Here is a 17,263-nt window from a genome sequence, read left to right on the forward strand (position 1 = left end):
CTGACAGGTATATTTTCAAGTTTTCCCAGTTATAATTAACCTCTCAGGCCTTGCATACTGATTAGTCCAAATCATCTTCTGATATTTCATTTCCTGTAAATACACGTAATTTTAAACTTACCTAATGTGTTTACTTACAAATTCCTTGTGAGTAGAGCCCATAGCTCAGATAAAATCCCCCCCATTTTTTCCTTGTTTTACGATTTCCTGAACCCGCGACTCAGATGTAATATAAAAATAGAGCTAAGTAACGAAATCATTCATTTAGAGTATATAACTAGGTCATAGTAAGCATTTCCCAGGTTAAATCGTAAAAATATATATAATTATTTATATATATATATATATATACATATACATATATATATATATATATATATATATATATATATATATATATATATATATATATATGTATACTCCTTTAACTATATGAAAACTGTAATTTGTTTTAAGCTTGAGAATGCTGTTATGAAGAAACAAAGAAACGCGTCGCAAATGAAATATGGTTGTTCTTGACCTGCTCTCTCTTTACTTGCAAAGACAAGTACAGTTCTTACTATCCTGTAGAACAACTGAACACAGCACTACGGTGCTATAAACAAAGTAAACAGCACTACTGCGTATTGCCATCAAACTAGATGATGAGGAGGAGAATTAGGATTTTATGTATCCCAGTTTGTAGAATTAGTTACAAGAGAAATATTATGCACATGCAGAAAAGTAAGACATTTCACTCATTCATTCCATGTCATGGTAAGGTTACACGATGCCTCTGAGAAATGGTTACCAGAAGAGATTATCAGGAAGATAGGTGATCTACGCTATGATGTGAAAGTTCGTGGAACGTAAAACGTAATGTTGATCACTTGAAACCAATTACAAATCATACAGATACAGAAGAGTCAAGTTCTTCAGAGTAAATTAAGCCAAATATACAAACTTCTCAGCTGGGAACATACCAGGAGTATGCCCCAATACAGTAGAATAAGAACGAGTAGAGGGACGCCTTGTGATTGATTAGATTTATAAGTTTTGGGAAACAATTTGTTCAGCAACAAATAAAGGGAAAAGAGCCTGTGATTCATCTCGCGTATGCAGGTGCAAGATATATTGTTATTCCTTACCGCCGGAAACCTCATATGAACACGTTCAGACCTAAGTTTTGCAATGTATGCTCGTATTTAGCATTGAATCCTATTTTAAATATCTCAGATTATGATTCTGTTCCACCTCATATAATAGGATATGATTACTGATAGCTGCCAAGCTCCGATGTTCACATGTTTTACGTTATATCAGTTGTATGGTTTTAATGTTTCTCTCTCTCTGTTTTAATGTTTCTCTCTCTCTCTTGCCGCAATGTTAGTCTGCCGATAAATACATGGAGGAAATTGTTTTAATTGTCGACCTACATCCAGGATATGTCGATTACGAAGTCTTTCGAAATAACATCATATCTCTTCCATTTCAAGAAAATATTGGTAGTCGTAAATGGTGTAGTAGTAAACTGTATAACTGCTTTCATCTTCATAGAATTTCACAGAAGCCCTTTGGTGTATTGGAGGCGATGATAGTGTACTTTGATCTTTAAATTTTTTTAGTACTCAGTGGAGATAGAAACATATTTTACTGAATAACAGGAAATGTATAAGCATTTTTGAGATACGTGTTTGGTACAACAATGTACACGAATTGCTTAGAGGAAGGGCTTCGGTGGAATACAAAAATGTAACATCGTAAAAATATCACTTGACCCCCCCACCCCAAGGGGTAAGTACCGTTAGCGCACTTCACGCGGTGTACTGTAGGCATTTAGGCATTACTTGAGGTTTTTTGCAGCGTCCCTTCGTTTTACTGTACCTCCTTTCATATTCTCTTATCTTCTATCTTACTTTCCACCCTCTCCCAACAACTATTTCAACATTATTCTCGCAGTTGTGGTATATGTTAATTGACATATAACCCACACAATACAAGTCTTCACTCTTACCTGTGGAAGAGTAAATGATGGTCTTTTAATGTGTGAGGTGACGTTCCATCTTTCGTCGTCTTAGGTCGAAGATGTTTTTGGATTAACTACACGATTTTTTCAAATGCGTTCTTTATTGCAGAACTTAATGTTGTAGGGGTAGCAAGAGTATACAAAATATGAGCGTATATAATGGGTCCATAGCAAACATATGAACATCGTAATAAGAAATCTTATCCTACATGCATGAGGTAGAACTTAGGATCGAAGCCTGTGTGTCGGATTCAATTCTAAACACAATAATAACTGGCCATACTTATGCATCACAATTATTTCGGCCTACCCTGCTATACAGTGGGATTAATAAGGCCGAAAGAAGAAGAAGATACATTACAATATTACGCTCCCACGCTTGTTACATGCGTCGTTGCATAAGGCATCTTACGTACATACGTCTCCGCCCCCTTTACCGATGACTAAGAAACACAACTGTTTCTCAACACTTGGAAATCTAATCCTTCAGGAGGTTTTCCTCCACTCATTCTGGTAGGGAATGCTGGAGATGTGTTGTGAGTTTGTGCAAGATTTTCCTCTATTTGCAATTGGTGGTTCAACGTCTTTGTGAGCAGTTTGCACATCTGACTTAATTAAGTCTGAGGTATTTTAAACCTGTACTTCTGCATGATTTGTACTGAATGACTGCAATTGATCAACGCTTTACAGTCTTTCCACCGACATTAACATCATAATGTAAATTTCCTATCTTCCTGGTAATTTCTCCTTGTACCCATTTCTCTGATGTATGACCTTACCATGACATGACTTGGAGTCAAATGTCTTACCCCAGAAAGTTTTTTTACTTGATCATAACCTTTCTGTTCTAACTGACTACAAACTGGGTTTCATAAAATTTAACTTATTCCTAATCCTCCTCCCCATCGACAAATATGACGGTGTGACACCCGTAATGCTATGCACGATTGTTCTCTAGGATAATAGGAACTTTGCAATATGAGATGCTACATTACCAGAGTTTGCTTGTCTACACTTCATTATCATGTATGAAACTTTGAACAAATCTTTCTGCTTCACCATTTGTTGCTGGATGGTATGTTGCTGATAATATATGTCGTGGACCATTGTCTGTCACTATTCTCTCAGGCAAACCATGTGTTGCGAAGATTGACATGAATGATCTTATAGTTACTACCAATGATGTTGTTTGCATTGGTATAACTTCTGGCCACTTACTATTTGCATAAACTAATATCAGACATAAGTATCCTAAAAATGGACCTGCCAAATCTATTTGTACGTTGCCATGGATATCTTGGTAATTCCATAGATTTACATTCTTGTTGGTTTTGAATTATTTTTGTTGCAATGCTGAATTCCTTTGCTTCTTAACCAATTTTCAATATCCCTATCAACACCTGGCTACAAAACATAAATTCTGGCAGTTGACTTAGATCTATCTTTGAAAATATAACACATCCTGACAAAGTTGCAAACATGTCTTGGGATTTGGCAATGGATGTTGAGCTACTTGCAGTTGTGGATTTAGTGTTACCTTGTAATCTCCACATAACGATCGTTGTCTTTAACAATCGGAAATAATGGTGTAGCCCAATCTGAATAATCTACCTTTTCCCAGAACCTTTGTTTGTACCCTTCTAATTTCAGTTTGCAGCCGTTTTGGGCTTTATGGAACTGGTTTTGGAGCAAAAATCTAGGAGTGGCATTCTCCTTCAAAACCAAGACTGCTTGTGCACTCTTTACAGTACCTACTCTGTCTTCAGAGGCTTCTTAGTAATGTGTTAAAAGGTTATGTACTGAAATTCCTTCTGTTGGTTCATGTTTTGTACCTGTAACCCCTAGGATACTAGGCCAGTTTTAATTCAAACATGTTAACCAATCTAGGCCCAATAAGGTTTGTCCTTTACCTTTAACTACGTCAATGGTAACTCGCCTATTTCTTGATCATTGTACTGTACTTTAACGTGTGATGAGCCAACTACTTACATGTTTGTACCATTGTAACTCTTGAGCATCTTGTCTGAAGCTTCATCACTAGGTTAGGTATCGTTTGTGCAACTCTTTCAGAAATTGTCACATCTGCAGCTGTGTCTCTCTACATGGGTGTGAACTTTGCATTTATTTCTATTTGAGCCATAAGACGTTCCTGTGCATCTTTCTTCACAGAATTAATAAGAAATGCAAATTCTACTAAAGCTGTCATATGTGCACTTTCTTCATTTGTGCTAGAGCCGTCATCTGAATTTACGGTTGTATTGATTTGTTTAGTGGTCTTTTGCTTAGCAAATCTACATTAACTTGATAAATGACCACGTTTGTTGCAGATATTGCACGCTGGCCATATCGATCATTGCTATAATGGCCACATCTATCCCTTTTAGAGACTTGATAAATGCGTTTTTAATGTCTTATCTGACGCTGGCCACTTATCCCAATCATTGCTATAATGATCCTATCTACCACATCTATAGCATGACTTCTTTTAGAGTTTTTATGTGCGTAAGTGACTGATTTTTCTGTGAGTACGCAGCAGGTTTGCCTTCGTTATACTTGGATATACCAAGGCTAGGCTTACTTGTTTGATATGTTTGCCCATTTTTGCATGTTGGTACATCTTTTTATATGCTACTTTACTTACCTGGCTACTGCTGTCATTATGATTCTTACCTACAATGACACTTTATTGGTAATTAGCCGTTTCTAAAGCTCTCGCTATTTCCTGGAACTTTGCAACGTTAGCTTTCTTGTAGTAATTTCTTTTATAGCTCTTGTGAGTTACTCCTTTCTATAACTCGCTCTGTTAGCCTCTCTTCTAGATCAACAAATTCACAAGTCACAGCTAATTTTTTTTCATCCTAGTCACAAGAGAGTCTATTGTCTCACCTGGTTTCTGTGATGCTTGTGTGAACTGATGACGATATAAGTATTTATTGGTTTGAGGAGCAAAATATTTTGTGAGCCCTTCAATTGTGTCCAGCAGTGAACCATCTGTTAGATTCAATGTGTTGTATACTTCTCGAACTTCCAGACTTGCAGTATGAAGTAATAAAGCTTTCTGTTGCTTTTCATTAATTTTTCCCTAGTGCTCCTAGTTAAACCTGAAACTGCCTATCCACTTTTTCCATCTTGTACCCACTGATTTAGGATCATCATCGATAGTAAAGCCGTCTAGACCTTTGATATCTAGCGGCATGTTTGCTGTGAGGTACTGGGGATTTTGGGTTGGGCTAAGCACTTGGAAGTATGGGTTAGGCTACCACTGGGAGCTTTGACATAGGCTCTTGGAAGTAGTTTGACCTAGGCTAGCCTATATTAGATTCTGTTAAATCTAAACTAGTTGAATCCTGTATAAAATTCAGTCTAGGCTAAGCCAGTTTTTCCATACATTGCACACTTTTGTTGCTTGCAAAACTCCTACCTTGAATGCTTTATTTTTCTCAGGCTGCGGCTCCCTGTAGGGGGATAGCGCCGGCAGTGCACCTCATGCGGTGCTATGTAGGCATTACTTAATGGACTTTGCAGCGTCCCTTCGGCCCCTAGCTGCAATTGCTTTCATTCCTTTTACTGCACCTCCGTTCATATTCCCTTCCTTCCATCATTCTGTCCACCATCTCCTACCAATTGATTCATAGTGCAACTGCGAAGTTTTCCTCCTGTTACACCTTTCAAACTTTTACTGTCAATTTCCGCTTCAGCACTGAATGGCCTTAGTTGCCGCAGTGCTTGGCATGTATGCCTAAAATCTATATATATATAAATCAGGCTATAGCTTCGTAGGCCATACCCGGTGTGTAGGCTATACTTGCACAGACCTACCTTGAGCCCTTTTTACTCTCTGAACCAACCTATTTGTCCTTTAGGCGCTCCCGACATGGTGCAGCGCTTGATGACTGCTGGTTCGAGGGTGATGAAGGCATCCAGTTGTGACTGTCTTCGACTTAGGGTGATTGCCTTCGGTCTTAAGAGTGCCCCATTTGTTTGCCGGATTCGTCTCCGCACGTCGCCAGTTTTTGGTATATGTTCATTGACATACAATCCACACAATACAAGTCTTCACTCTTACACGTGAAAGAGTAAATGATGGTCTTTTAATGTGTGAGGTGACGTCCCATCTTTCGTCGTCTTAGGTCGAAGATGTGTTTCGATTAATTACGCATTTTTTTCAAATGAGTTCTTTATTGCAGAACTTAATGTCGTAGGGGTTAGCAAGAGTATACAAAATATATGAGCGCATGTAATAGGATCATAGCAATCATATGAGCATCGTAATAAGGAATCTTATCCTAGATGCATGAGGTAGAACTTAGGATCGGTGCCTGTGTGTAGGATTCAATACTCTATTTATATTATACATGACAATATTACGTTACATGCAACACCACAGTATATTGGCATGACAGTAGTTTTGGCCCTAACATTTCAATACCAGTACTATCACCAGGGGTGCCCTTGAAGAATAAATGTTAAAAAATATTGAAAGACGACAAATATGCTGGTAACGGTGAACCTTAGATAGATTTTAGTATGGTTTTTGTTTTGTGTACATTAAGCAGATATAAGAGCACAGAACTCCAATAAAGAGTTGGGGATTAAAGGTGAGATAATACCAGCAAATGTAACAACACCAATATAACGTTTATTTATTGAATAATTTATTCAGAGATTTGCAGTGTATAATCAGATAAGAATTTATGGGTTTTACCATTAATTCATCATACTTTGTAAACGCTTTCCAAGCCATAAGAGGCGATGCAACAATATCTCCGTTCACCGAGGAATAACATACATAATATTTGAAGTTTCTGGGAAAGAGGGGGGGAGAGGGAAATTAAGTAATAAACGCAAAATGTGTCCAAACAACCAATTTTACCCTTATGGTTACCGTAAGGGTTTACGGTAGTATCGTTTTCTTACATTTTTGAATTGTAGAAAACGGGAAATTTTAATGGTAGACATTAGTAATTTTTAAAACTCTGCCTCTAAGACTTTCTTAGTGGTATTATTGCTGTTTCACTTTGTCATTTTTTGTTTCACATAGGCCAATGACGTTACTATTTGAGGTAAAATAATCAGATTTTATATTTATTGTTTATGACCAACCACAGAAAAAACAAAACGTAGCTACTGTACCTGCAACTGAAGTCACTTATTATACAACTATATATTATGCAAATATATCCTCATCATCGGGTTGAAATTATTGACGAAACTAAAAATTTAAGAAAATACAGTAAAATGATTTCTTACTAAAACTTAACAAAATGGGTAAAACAAATAAGAATGGATATCAGAGCTGACAATGCAAAGTGAACTTAAAATGGTAAATAAAATATTAGAGGAATAGGAAAATACAAGAGTAAAAGTCCAAATACAAAGAGAAGAGAAAATGTAAATTAAAACTAGTAAATACAAAGTAAAATGGTTATTGTCCTTTATGTACCTAATAAAAGCAAATAAAATAATCCTGAATGTATACAGTACAAGTTATTAAGTACCGGTTTCATCTTCTCTGAGATCAAGGACTCTGTAATTAGGAGGTTGTCTGTTTGTACAGAGAGGCAGTGCTTCAAAATCCAGGTCATTGAACGGATGGTCTTATGCTAAAGTGTGTTCTTTTATGGCTGAAAATGGTGACTTTGAAAGAGGAAACCTTGTTCTCACAGAGACCTGTGTTCCAGATTGTTCGACCCAGCGTGAATTGTCTCCCCACAATAGCAGACCACACTGCGAACAAGTAAACAGATAAACGGCACTGGAATTTAGATCTGCAGAAAAAATAGGTGTTTCGCTTAGTAGTGATCCAACAGTGAAGGGTAAATTGAAACTTAATTTAACAAAACTTGCGTATAAGTATTTCTTGTAACTTTTTTCGGACCTTATAGCTATTGTGACCTAGGTAAGGTAATCTGATGTGTGTAATCTTTATTAGCAGTAATGTATATCGCCCTGGGACGAAACATCTCATTTGGAAAACACTTCAGAATTTTGCAAAATAGAAAAGTTGAGTAAAAGTTGTAGGTAAAGTCATTTTGGAGGAAAATCGTCTTGATGAAAAGTTTAAAATCGGAACAAACATTGTAAGGTCTAATTATCACAGTACGTACTGAGTTGAATTTATATAACTTTGGAGAAAACTGAGGTAATTAAATCCCAAGCCTATATAAAATTACTTTCCCTGTGAACGGAGTTTTCCAATGGACCTTTCTTTTTGTATGTCTGTAGGCTACATCCAAAAGTGGGCTACCTATTATCCCATTACCTTTCACAAGTGAAAGAAAGATTAGGGGACGAGGATTAGAATATTTATAAAGTACAATAGTGCATATGTGAAAGTTTCTTCATGACAAGGAAAGTATTATCTACATACCAACGATAAAACAGAAATTTGAAAACTTAAGGGCATTCAGGTAACCAAATTTTTGCATAATAAACCATAAAACCATCTGCTTATACAGGTTCAAGGGGATTTCCTATTGCAACTCCATCTGTTTGATTATGAAATGTGCCCTCAAATGTAAAAAGGCCATAGGCACCAACCCATTGTAATAATTTTCCAAGTTGGATTTTTTAAGGCCAAATGTTGCTAAGGTTTTCAGAATATTAAGAAAAATAATGTGTTCTATATAAATGGGATATTCTTAAAAAGGGAAATTACATCAAAGCTAATTTGATGTAATTTCAGTTTACATTTTCTCTTTTATATTTATTTTTACGTACGTATTTTTAGATTGTATTTTTATGTTTCGTTAGCTATTTTTTTAAAGTTCTTTTTGCATTTGTCAGTAACTGTATCTCTTTTTATTTGTTTTACCCATTTTGTAGAAGTTCCGATTTACTGCTTTTTCATCGATTTTTATGTTATATCCAAAATTTGAGCATGATGATTCAGGTTATATACTTTGAACGCTTGCAAAGTTATGTTCCATATGCCCTTGGCAATATTATTCATTATCAAAAGAAGATTTTCAAGTAGCCGCCCTATTACTGGTATCTTCTTCCCCCTTATAAGGCCTTGGCATTTGCTTTCTCGAGATGGTTTTATTCTACACTTGTATAGTGTTAAAAAAAGCCTTCCGTACATTTAGTGCCATTGCTAAATTTTATATACTTCCTGTAACGTAAAAGAAGGCTAAAAATAAAATGTTATATAAAAGTTATTTTTGTGAACAAAACTTAACATGGTTACATTTCCACAGGTAGGCCTACTGGTAATCATAAACAGAACTCTAGTTAAGAAGCATGGATTTTCCGCCCAGCAGATTAAAACCACCACCACAGAGGATAAAAATAGTTCTCTACTCAAGTAATGTATTCATTTGTTAGTTTTGTATTTAGCATTTTAGCCATCTAGAGGGCACTGTCTACCTATCTGTTATTGTAACCTAAAAAGAAAAGTATTTAAGAATTAATCCCTGATAGCCATGACGCGTCAACAGCGAAAAAAACAAAATGATGAAAGTAAATGGTTTGGAAATATTTAAAAAAGCAGAGCCACAGGAATGTGTACTTCTGTAGAAGCTTAGAAATGTTTCAGAAATTTTTTCGTTAACGCTAAACAACTTTAGCCTCTGAACACCTTCCTCAGATGATCGACATGGTTTTACCTTTCTAATGCCCGAGTTTCTTCTAAACCTTTTATATCCAGTAACTCATTTCCCTTTTTAGTGCATTTGACGAAGGGTTGCCATAACATACAACGTCTTTATGAAATCCTTTTCAGTGCATATAACCAATCCTGGATCATACAAAATCTTTCTGAACCCATTTTCAATATCATATCATTCAGCATCTTTAAGAACTCGTTTTAAGCGCATTTTACCAGTGTCATATTATTCATGAACTCTTTTCAATACCTTTATGAACTCTTTTTCAGCACAAATGACCACGATGCAATGCGCCGCTATATCATTAACATATCCTAATGAATTCCTTTTCAGTGCATTTGACCAATGCCATATCATTCAACATTCTCATGAACTCCTTTTCAATCAGTTTGACCAATGCCACATCACTCAACGCCTTGATGAACTTCATTTCAATGCATTTTACCAATGTCATACCATTCAACATTCTTATGAACTCATTTTCAGTACATTTGACCGTTTTCATATCATTCAACTTCCTTATGAACTGCTTGTCAATGATTTGCATACATTCGACATTTTATAAATTCATTTTCAATACATTTGACCCGTTTCATAGCATACAGCATCTTTATTAACTCCTTTTCAATGCATTTGACCAATGTCATATCATTGATCATCAGTATGAACTCATTTTCAATCATTTTAACTAATATCATATCATTCCAGTATCCTAATGAAATCTTTCTCAATGCTTATAACCAATTTCATATCATTCAGCATCCTTATGAACTCCTTTTCAGTGCATTTGCCCAATGTCATATCATTCAACATATTTATGAGCTCTTTTTAAGTGCATTTCACCATTATCGTATCATTCAACATCCTTATGAACTCCTTTTGCAGTGCATTTGGCAAATGTTCTGTCGTTCAGCATCCTTATGAACCCATTTTCTGTGTATTTGACCAAAGTAATATCATTCAATATCCTTATGAACTCCTTTTCAATGCATTTGATCAGTGTCAGATCATTCAACTCCTCTATGTGTTAATGTGGCTTTTCTTAGCAGCATTCACTTCACAGGGTGTGACGTCCCTGCCTACACATGTTAGGGTAGAAGAGACTTTTCAGCCTTGGCAGGCAACTCTTTAAAGAGGACACTACAAAATCAAACCAGTGGGCAGAAGGAACCCCTTTAGCCTTGGTAGGCAACCCTTCAAAGCCATTGTACCGTGGCCTTCGATGGTCTTGGGTTTGAGTTTCCTTGCCTGAGGGTACAATCAGGCATTTATCCTCTTTATTTTTCACTTCCCCGTTTTTCCGAAAAGTGTGTAGGACTGGCTGATGAGAAAGCAAGAGTTGCTTGGTGGATTATCAGGAAAGGGCCTTAGTCTTGACCTAGTCTTTCCCTTCCGAGTGTTTTATTTCTGAATCCATCTTGACTGTCCTTCTCCAGTTGTGGCAAACCTGGCGGATTTCTTTTGCCTTACAAGGTGTGCCAGCCCCGCCTTTTTGACCAGTTGCTTCCGGCAATTTTTTTTAGTGAAGTATGGTGACGTTTATTTATATTCTCAACAGAATTTTGGAAATAATGTAAATACTGTGTTGTTGATGGTATTGTTGTGTATTGTTCTGTTGATTTTTACAATGTTATTGTTGTTATGAGTCTTATTAGTTTTGATACTGATTTTATGTTGTTAATTTTAATTCTTTACGGGAGACATTGAGCTGAACCCTGGGCCTGTTACTCATTACAGTAAGAAAAATTACAAAGTACTTTACTTAAATATTGGAGGCTTAAGGTCAAATTCTCTTGATCTCCAGAGTTGTGCCCATGACTACTATTTGATGTTTTTATCTGAGACTCTTGTAAGTAGTAACAGGTCATAGGTTGAGTTTTTAATCCCGGGGTTTGATGGTCCTGACTCTATTTATTGTCGTAGCATCCCACATGTGCAAGGTATGGTTGTATACAATAAGTCTGGACGACCTGTTTATTGTCAGGGAAAATTTGGAGTGATAGTTGCCATGAAGTTGTTTGTTTTAAAACGTTCAGTAAGTTCTGCAATGTTTACGTATTTGCTGTTTACCACAATCCAAATATCGACGATTCTATATATGACTGTCTTTTGGAAAGGATGAGTATGGCTCAGTTACAGGATTCAAAAGGTTCATTCGTTATTTGTGGAGACTGTAGTGCAAAGCACAGTTCCACAGATCGACATGGCCAGTCTGCTCTTGAGTTATGTGTATCATCCGAATTTTTCCAGCTGATTGAGGAAACCACGCACATTTCTGGTAATAGATTAGACCTCATATTCACAGATGTTCTAGCCATTGTGAAATCCAAGGTCTGTGAATATATAGGCACTTCTAATCATTGTGTCACTGAGAAGGACATATCCGTCAATCAGTATAGTACTATTTCCACCCTTGGAAAAATGGTCTGGCTGAAATCCACAGCCAATTGGGATCTCATTATTGAAGCTTGTCAGGCATTTAATATACCAGTTGCTATATTAGATTCTGATTCCAATAAGAAGTTAAATGAAATGCTAATGGCTATTTTAATAAGATATATCCCTAGAAAGGTCATCAGATTTAGGAGAAATGACCAGCCATGGTTTGATGATGCATGTAGACGAGCCTACCATGACAAACAGACCCAGTTCAGCGCATGGAGACAAAATTGTTCAAATGAAAATACGCCATTTTTGTTGAGTCTCGCCGTGCTGCGAGTAGAACTCATCATGCAACTGGGAGAAATCACAATAAATTCCTTGAAGAGGAAACTTGAAAGAATTTCTCAGCCTCATCTGTGGTGGACCAAATTGGCATCATCTATCGTTGGGCCAGGCTTCTCTTCCATTCCATCACTACTAACAGTTGATGGTAGATTGGTTACTGGCCCTAGGGAAAAGGCAGAACTGCTTCATCGAGCTTTTGAAGCTAAGCAATCAGCTGAGGAAGGCCTTCTCCCTGATACTTGTCATCCTGAAACTATTCTTACAAAATTTGCATTTTGCTCCAGGGATGTTAAGAAAATTCTGGACATTCTTGATAGCTGAGGTGGAGAAGATCTTGATGGTCTCTTCCATTTTGTCTTTTAAAAAGTTTTAGTGGGTTGTCTTCCAAGATTACTAGACTCTATAGCTTTTTAAGTCGACGTAGTATCTTTGTGGATGAGCTCAAGCTTAGTAATACAGTGCCAGTTCCAAAGAATGGCTTATCTGCAGACTGCAGTAACTACAGGCCAATCTCTGTTCTCCCTGTGCTCTCCAAAGTTGCTGAAAAACTTATTTTTAAGCCACTATATAAGTATGTGGAATCTAAAGGATTGTTAGCTGGTAGTCAATATACATACAGGAAGCAGCTAGGTACCTGCAATGCTCTTTTAGTCATAACATGCCATTTGCAAGGGAACCTTGATAAGGGTTTTGAGTGCAGAGTAGTTCAAAGATTTTGGTGCTGCTTTCGATTTAGTAAATCACAAGGCACTTACAAACTTAAGAATCATGGAGTGGGTGGATATATTTCAGGATTACTTCAAGATTTCCTTACAGGTAGGCGAGTTGCTGTTAACGGGATCTTTAGTGAACCAAGACCTATTGTCTGGAGTTCCACAGGGCAGTGTTATTTTTAATGTATACAAGTGGTAATATAATGGTTGTTGGCCTGGAAAACAAGATTGTTCAGTATGCCAGTGATGCAACACTTGTGGGTGTAGTAAAGTCTCCACTTATGAGAAATGTAGCTGCCCTTTCTTCAGTCGGGGCGGGGGGTAAGGTGTTTAAGAGGCTGAACTCCATTAAAATGAAAACACTACTAATTAGCAGATCTAATACAGATTTCCCACCACATCATCTCCTTCAGGTAGATGGAACTTTGCTGAATGAGTCTGAAGCTTTAACTATTCTAGGTGTAACTTTTGACTCAAATCTAACTTCAGAGAAGTCTAATGAAAGTTTCAGAAAATGCTGCACGAAAATTAGGTATTGTTTATAAAGCCTCATTTATTTATAACAGTGATAAAATCAATGCAACCTGTATTAGGTCCTTGTACTTCCTTTATTGGAATACTGTTCCGCAGTGTGGATGTCTGTTATGCCAGAGATTTGTCTCTTTTAGGTATAGTGGTTCGTGGTGGTAGTTGGTCTCTTGTTTGTCACTTTTCACAAGTTGTTTTCAGCAGAGGTCTTTCACATACATTGATACCTTTATCTGTCCTTTACCTGCCGAGAGCATTTTAATGAGAGGTCCATATTCTTGGAACAGCAGAGGATGTTGAATTGCAAGTCGGTAATACTAGCTGCATTTTGATACCTCTTGGTGGAGCTTGTTACATATGGATAAGTTTCATCTACTGAATAATAATAATAGTAATAATAAATTATGAACTCCTTTTATACGCATTTGACCAATGTCATATCATTCAACATCCTTATGTACTCCTTTTCAATGCATTTGTCCAATGTCATTTTCAACATGTGTATGAACTAATTTTTAATGCATTTCACCAATATCATAACATTCAACATCCTCATGAACTCCTTTTCAGTGCATTTGACCAATGTCATATCATTCAACATCCTTATTAATTAATTTTCAATGCATCTGATCAGTGTCATGTCATTCAACACCTTTATGAACCCCTTTTCAATGCATTTGACAAATGGCATATCATTCAACATTTTTATGAACTTTTTCTACACATTTGATCAATGTCATATCATTCAACCTTTTTATGATCTCTTTTTCAATGCATTTGACAAATGTCATATCATTCAACACATGAACTTTTCAGTGCATTTGACAAAGGTTATATTATCCAACATCTTTATGAACTCATTTTTAATGCATTCGACCAGTGTCTTATCATTCAACATCTTTATGAAATCCTTTTCAACGCATTTGACAAATGTCGTATCATCCAACACCTTTATGAAGATTTAACCAATCTCATGTCATATATATCTTTATGAACTTTTTTTTCTAATGCATTTGACCAATGTCTTATTATTCAACATCCTTATGAACTCCTTTTCAGTGCATTTCACCAGTGTCATATGTCAAAATCTTAACTCCTTTTCAGTGCATTTAATTAATGTTTTATCATACAGCGTTCTTTATGAACTCCTTTTCAACGCATTCGACCATTGTCTATCACTCAGCATTTTTATGAACTTTTTTATGGATTTGGCCAGTGTCATATACAACATGCCTATGAGCTTTTCAGTGCATTTCATGATTCAACATATATGTGAAAACCTCTTTACGACCTCCTTTTCAATGCATTTAAACAATGCATACCATATAGCTCTATGCACATATTTTCAACGCATTTGAGCACGGTCATATCATTCAACGTCTTGATGAACTCCTTTTCAATGCATTTGTCCAATGCCATATCATATATCTGTATAAACTCCTTTTCAACGCATTTTGTTATGTTACATATATCTCTCGACATCTTTATGAAATCCTTTTCAATGCATTTGACCAATGTCATATTGAGCATCTTTTTATGGAATCATTTTCAACCCATTTGACCGATTCCATATCGTTCGACATCACTATGAATTCCTGTTCACTTTATTTGACCAATGTCATATCATTCATCATCCGTATCAGCTCCTTTTCAGGGCATATGACTGATGTCATGTCCTTCGACATTCTTATGAACGCCTTTCCAGTGCATTTGACCTATGTCATAAAATCCTTTTCAATGCATTTGACCAGTGGCATATAATTCAACATCTCTTTGAACTCATTTTCAATGCATTTGACCAATGTCATATCGTTCAGCATCTTGATGGCTCCTTTTCTACTTATTTAATCAATGTCATATCATTCAAGATGCTTATGAACTCCTTTTCACTGCATTAGACCAATGTCATATCATTCAACATCCTTATGAACTCCTTTTCAATGCATTTGACCAATGTCATATCATTCAACATCCTTATGAACTCCTTTTCAATGCATTTGACCAATGTCATCTTTCAGCATCTTTATGAGCTCCTTTTCTACATATTTAACCAATGTCATATCATTCAAGATGCTTATGAACTCCTTTTCCCTGCATTAGACCAATGTCATATCATTCAGCATCTTTATGAACTCCTTTTCAATGCGTTAGAGTCAGATAGTGTTTCAACCTTTTACCAATGGCACACTTAGGATCTTATAATAATATCACGGCACATTTGGAAAATTTAAGAGAAAAAATTAAGAGAATATATACTTGTGTAAATATGAGATGGAACTACAGACTTGAAATAAAACACTTTTTAAATATGAACTTACTTTATTTCAGTGTTTTTCTTTAGAGTATGAAGATGATTAGTGTGAAAACTTGTGCCTGGTGTTTTTGGCGACTTCCTCATATTTGTCGAATGTGATAAGCAGACCCTCATTCCTTCTAATTCAGTTGAGCGTAGTCTCTCTCCTTTTTAGTTTTGATGTTATTTAGGTTGAAGCCAAGTTCACATAAATAAGATGTAGAAAATTGCAACAAAGTGATAAAGCTTTTTTAGATAATGGGATATTCCTCTTGAACAGATATCCAAAATGAGTCAATAGGTACAGTAGAATGTTTTATTTTAAGATCTCTGTCACTAGAAATGGTGGCCATGTTCCTCTTTCTTCACACAACTGTAATCCAATATTAGAGGAATATTTTATGAAAGGATTTCGATCTAATCATACTTCTCTGTGCTCAGTGATGAAAATAGTGGTCGACGCCCATCACAATACCGAATGCCATCTCACTTATAATATTAAACTTTTTATTAATTGTAGAATTATTATAAATATTATGACGAACTCAAATGGCTGAAAGTTACTTATAAACTGCTTCTGGTAGCTATATTTTAAATAATTGTCAGTATCAATAAGCGTTACTTTCATTCCTTGTGAAACCAAAATCTATACCCATTTTTCGTTTTTCTGGTGTGCTATGACTATATTTCAGGCACACTTCAAATAATTCGTGGCACACCAGTGTGCCGTTGGCACTGGTTGAGAATCACTGTTAGACCAATGTCATATCATTCAACACCTTATGAACTCTCTTTCAAAGCATTAGACCAATGTCTTATCATTCAGCATCTTTATGACCTGATTTTCTACATATTTAACCAATGTCATATCATTCAAGATGCTTATGAATTCCTTTTCCCTACATTAGACCAATGTCATATCTTTCAACATCCTCATGAACGACTTTTCTACATATTTAACCAATGTCCTATCATTTAAGATGCTTATGAACTCCTTTTCCCTGCATTAGACCAATGACACATGATTCAACATCATTATGAACTCCTTTTCAATGCAATTGACCAATGTCATATCTTTCAACACCTCTTTGCATTCCTTTTCAATGCATTTGACCAGTGTCATATCATTCAGCATTTATTAACTTTTCATATCTTTCAGATATTTTCGAACTCTCCCTCCGTACATTTGACCTAGGGTCGTCACATCATTTGACATATATATATGAGGTTTGTACTACTCCTCCATTGCAGGCATGATGAAGTATATGCCAAGCTTATCTTGTAATGAATTTGAAGAAACTTTTACCATCTTTCTTTGTATGTCACATCCCCTCCAAATTCTACTTCATCCGTTTCAAAACACACCAGTACTCCCAAGTCAGACTTGCCC

General features: G+C 36.1%; 1 long non-coding RNA gene across 3 annotated transcripts in view; it reads left to right on the forward strand.

Moving 5' to 3' along the window:
* LOC136833823 (uncharacterized) overlaps positions 1-17,257 on the forward strand; it is a 34,070-nt gene extending 16,813 nt beyond the window's left edge. For all 3 annotated transcript variants that reach the window (XR_010851597.1, XR_010851599.1, XR_010851598.1), the window contains 2 exons: positions 9,205-9,311; positions 17,033-17,257. This is a non-coding gene — a long non-coding RNA (uncharacterized lncRNA). The remainder of the gene's footprint in view (positions 1-9,204; positions 9,312-17,032) is intronic.
* The last annotated feature ends 6 nt before the right edge of the window (positions 17,258-17,263 follow it).

The sequence above is a fragment of the Macrobrachium rosenbergii genome, chromosome 52 (genome assembly GCF_040412425.1).
Source record: "Macrobrachium rosenbergii isolate ZJJX-2024 chromosome 52, ASM4041242v1, whole genome shotgun sequence".
Classification (NCBI taxonomy): Eukaryota; Metazoa; Arthropoda; class Malacostraca; order Decapoda; family Palaemonidae; genus Macrobrachium; species Macrobrachium rosenbergii.